Here is a 5133-nt window from a genome sequence, read left to right on the forward strand (position 1 = left end):
AACCAATCTGTTTAAAACGCGCAGCTTCTGAAAGTGTATAAAAACGCGTGCTTCTGTACAATAAATTGACATTTGCTTGCATCAAGCTGCGTCCCGTCTCTTCATTCGCCGCATATGGCTGTCATCTGCAAAGATAAAATCTGGTCCTATATGCTATAACTCATCCACAGGGCAAGACAGACCACCTTGATAATAGCTGGTAACTTCGTTTGCACTCAGCACTAAATTCTCAACACACACACAGATATTTACTGATTACTTATGCAGTTTTCTGTATTAATTTTTATAAGCCAAATTCTGCTGCAAGCTACTTTGACATAAATTCAAGATAACTACCACTGTCAAAGTCAGTCTGGTTTTACATCAACACAGCTAGAGGGAGCCTGATGCTAAGTAAATATTTTCTCCTTGAAAAGAAAAAATGACAGCCTGGAGTCATGCCTCTCAGACTAGAGCAACCCTGAGCAGGCCCCCAGACAGGAGGGCAGAGATGCTGACTGCCTCCAGGCCCTCAAGGGAAGCAGCAGCTCCACGTTCCTCCACCTGCATGCTGGGGTGGGGCTATTTCTAAAGGAAGCACACAAACCCCCAGTCTCCCAATACAATTTCTTCTCCTTTACCAAAGCAACCTTCCTACACTGGTACTTACAAACACAAAGGCAACATGGATGAGCCTTTTGGCTGGTTTTGGAGGACATCTTCCCCTCTAGCCTAGGGCATTGCCCACAGCCACCCTACACCCAGCTGCTTGGCTACAACCTCTGGGCCAACCAGGCTGGGCTTCACTTCAGCACTGTGGTTTTTGGTGTGGGTTTGTTGGGGTTTTCTTGAGACAAATGTTTCTCCCTCACAGTTGAAAGCTGTCCATAAAACCAGGACCATGCACAGGCATCCACCCCTCTAGGCCCTGTTCCTCATGGCCAGCCACAAACACATGCACTCCCAAAACGGCAAAGGTGGGGCCTCCTTGCAGCGCAGCTTCTGTCTCTGGCAGCAGGGCCAGAAAGACACCACTGCCAGCAGCCCTCCTGTCTGGAGAAAGGAGCTGGAAGGTGGACAAGCAATACAGCTAGGTGCAACAAGGCCAGGCACTCACCCAGAATGCACAGCCCACTGTCAGCAGCCGTCCATGGGTGGTGAAGTGGTATGTGCTGCCCTGAGCCACATGCCCTGCTGCCTGCCCTTTTCCAACCTATACACATTCTCTCATGTTCACCAGCTTCACAGAGCCCTGCAAAACACCACAGCATTGGCCACAGCCAGGGCTTTGCAGGCTTCCCCTGGCTGCCAGCCCAGCCCCCAAACAGTCAGCAGGCCCTCCTCAGCATGAAAGTCTATTATATAGATAGATACACATACACATGCATGCATGCATGCACACACTCTTAGTCTCCAGCACTCAAGCTCTTTTTATCCAGCTCCTGAGGTAGAAGGGGCAATGTGGGGAAGGATGGCATCAGAAAAAAAAAGGGGGATCTTGGACTTACCTTCCACCCACAGCTTCTCCACTTTGGTTTCAAGATTTGCTGCCCTTAATCCTACAGTGAAAGTCCAAAATATGAAAAGGCCAACAACCAAAAACTTTCCACAGTTTTTTTGAATGTAACAGCCCAGTTTAAATAATAGTCTCTGAAACTTTGCTCTCAGCTACAGCAGTGCTTTTCTTCCAATAGCTTTCCCCTACAAGGCAAGGAAAGGTTAGTAGTTAAGAGGCTGGGGCAGACACTGACACAGGCAAGGCATACTTATTCTAAGAGGGCATATGGGGAAAGCCCCCCTGCAAGCACTAACACAAGCAGAACAGTTATTTATGTATAAATGCTCATATCCTCAGTGTCCCTTGGAGTAAGAATAGTAATGCTGTCCTTTGTGAAAGGCCTTCACCCCATGGCTCAGCTGAGCAACTTGCAACCACCATTAAGTATTCCTGTAAGTCAAGATATGTACCTGCTAGTGTTATTGCTAAACCACCACACAGGTTTGGGATTCCATCACTGCTTGAAATCCACATAAACGAGACAGTCTGTGTGCCTGCTCCCTGCCTAAACTGTACATCACTGTCTTGCACTCAAGTCACCACTACCAGTTCAGGTTGCAACACACTCATTCATGCTGGCAAGATTCATGGCTCTAGGGGAGAAATAACCTTTGTCAATGAATCTCAATAGGCACATCAAGAAAAAAAAAGTCCCCTTTCCTGTTCTCATTAGACCTTTAAAGTGCTGATGGTGGGGAGGGTGTAATGGTGAGAATGTCGATGGTGAAGGAAAACTACTTTGTAGGAATTTGTTGCCATTTCTCTCATTCCCAGCCCTTAGCACAACTTTGTAGTAAATGCATGATCCACACGTTGAGCAATGCTGTAAGATCATAAGAAATTAATTTTCATAGAGTTTGGAGACACTGTGCGATCTTAATTAGGAAACAGAGCAACCATCTATAAATTACGACAATATTTGTGAATGGAAGAGGGCAGCCACATGGATCTTTTTGCCTTCCCCCTTTTTACAAAGCCTAGAAATCTATTCCATGAACTTAAACGCTCTTTGCAGAAAGGCACTGTCTCTCGAGGTTATTTTGATCATTTTTTGGTTCGCAGACGTTAGCAGTTGGGACTGTTTCCTTTCCCCTCCCCGACTCGGGCTTCCATTGCGCTCCTGCACCTCCAGCGTTTCCACGCTAACAATAAAGCTAGTGAGCTGGGGGACGACGACAACACACACTCAATACGACCTGCATAGAAGATTTAAAGTAGTAATTCATTTACAACTTTCACTTTTCCTCCGAACACTGGAGTAAATGCTACAAACGTTTTCTGCTATGAGAACCCCACTCTGAGGGTAGCCGCGTTTTCAGCACTCGGCGGCGAACTTCTCAAAAAGCACGACTTTTTGCCAAGAAAGCAGCTGCTCGATTTCTCCCCTTTTCCAGTTAGAGACTGGCGTTAATGAAGTTGCAGTGTGCTACGAGGGAACAGAGAGAAGCAAAGGAAGCGGAGAGGGGAGAGGAAAAGCGAGAGTGGGCCACAAATTACCCGGGGAGACGTCCCTCTATTTTCTCCAGCATTTTATTAGTGGCTGTTTCATTTACATCTCCTTCCACCCCCCACGAGAAAACACCTCCCCCATAATAATAGTACTAGCATGTATCTATAGCTCTGAAAAAAAAAGTCTGAGAAATTGAATGCACCTTTGATATCTGCTCCAAGGCGAAAGCCGAATCGCAGTAGCTTGGTCGCTGCAGATACTCCCGGTCGGGCGTCGCGGTGCGCTGGTCCCCTCCGGTACTTCGTCGCCTTCCGCTATCGCCCCTCGCCGCCCGGCCAGGGGGGCCAACGCCCCCCCCCCCCCCAACCCACTGCTCATCTCCGGCTCCAACACGTTAACAGCTGAGGCCATGTTGCTGCCGCTGCCAGCGGGGTGAGGGAGTTGCCTTTGTGGTACTACTGCTGCCGCCGCTACGGCGGGGCCTGGAGTCAGGTAGTGATCCCCGGAGCACGACGGGGCCTGCGGGGGGCTGGCAGCGCTGCAGACCGCGAGGAGCTGCTGCTGCTGCTGCCACCACCGCTGCGCGGCCGCTTCACGCAGGGTATTGGGCGGTGTCGGCCGCTCCTGCCGAACGGCACCCCGCGCCCCCCATTGCCACATCGCGTGGGGTCCCCGAGGTGCTGGCAGCTGCTCCCGGCACCCAGGGAGTGTGGGTGGGGAGGCGCGACTCCTGCCCCTCCCCGGTTACCGCCCCGCTTTCCTCCGCTCCCGTTGAAAACGCTTCTTCTGGCTGTCGCTGCCTTCAGGAAGGCGCTGGCCGCGACGGCGGCGCAGCAGCGGTACAAAGAGCACGGGTACAAGGGGGGGCGGTGGCAGCTGCTGCTGCTGCGCTGTCTCGCCACGCTGCATCATACTGCCTCAACGGCCGAGGCTCCGCCCTCTGCCCCGCGGCGGCGGGCGGCTGCCTAGCGCTCTTCCCCGGCGTGTGTGCGGCAGGACCGAGTTGCAGCCCCTTGGCTCAAAAGATGAGGTGAAGAAGAAAAAAAATAGGATTCTCTCCATTTAGATAAAGAGGAGGAGGGGTGGAAGCGAGGGAGTGAGTAGAGAGAGGGAAAAAAGAACTGAAAGCCCGCCCCTGGGGCTGTCAGATGGCTTGAGTTTCTACGAGGCGGATTGGCTCGAGGAGGGTAGAAACTACTCTGCAAACAAGCAACAGCTCACCACAGTAGAGACCACTCAGGCAGACAACCCTTTTGTGTACATCTCCAGCTTCAGAGGGAGCCTTAAAGAGATCCAGCCTTCTTTGCATGCAATACTTCCATTAAAGAATGCCTCCCCTCCTTTCTTATTCATTTTCTAAGATTATTTTTTCTTTTGGAATGCTTTTAGACAAACATTCTTGGGATCCATATATAGATTTATTTTTCTTTTAAAAAAGAGGGGGGAAACGGGAGCAAAGCAGCATTAAATGATTTCTGAAGTCCTTAAAACCAAATCCTTTTATGGGCACCTCGGCCTCAAGCTGCAACAAATACTGGGAGGTCCAAACTGAATTCCCAGGCTTGCAGAAACAATGACAGGGTGGTGAATACTGCGGTAGGAAGTGCCAGATTTTTCTCACCCTGACTTTACTTTTTGTGATAAATGATTGAGTCCCAAAATAGGACTGCAATCAAAGTTTGCAGTTTATTAAATGAATAGAGGAAAGCAAACAGCACTGGGTGTGCCAGGAGTCTCCGCTCCACCAAGACACACACCGTACAAAAATTACTTTCGGTTTATATTTCCTAAACTAATACATATTCATAGCTATTTCTAAGAAAGGCTTGTTTTTTGTAAATGGATCCTTGGAATAGGCGTGTACTCCATGGCGCATGCTCTTTCCATCTCCGAGGGTCTTCTTGACTCCCATCTGGTGGTCGGTGGATGAAGTCAGCAGTCTTCCTTGGCTCACCCTTAGAATGACCCTAGATTTTACACATGCGCCCTATAAACTTCTCTCATTTAACACTGTACGGTTAGCAGCCAGACCAGTTTTAGCCAGCATATCAGGGTGTGTAACCAGACGTTCTTTGTAAGATACAGGAACTGGGTGTGTAACCAGATGTCCTTTGCAAGATACAGGAACTATATACACTGATCACTC

General features: G+C 49.5%; 1 long non-coding RNA gene across 1 annotated transcript; it reads right to left on the reverse strand.

Moving 5' to 3' along the window:
* Nucleotides 1-939: 939 nt before the first annotated feature.
* LOC130142002 (uncharacterized) lies at nt 940-4626 on the reverse strand. Its single transcript, XR_008819251.1, has 2 exons — nt 3190-4626; nt 940-1680 (listed from the first exon to the last, which is right to left on the reverse strand). It is a non-coding gene; the product is annotated as an uncharacterized LOC130142002 (long non-coding RNA).
* Nucleotides 4627-5133: the final 507 nt, after the last annotated feature.

The sequence above is a fragment of the Falco biarmicus genome, chromosome W (assembly GCF_023638135.1).
Source record: "Falco biarmicus isolate bFalBia1 chromosome W, bFalBia1.pri, whole genome shotgun sequence".
NCBI lineage: Eukaryota > Metazoa > Chordata > Aves > Falconiformes > Falconidae > Falco > Falco biarmicus.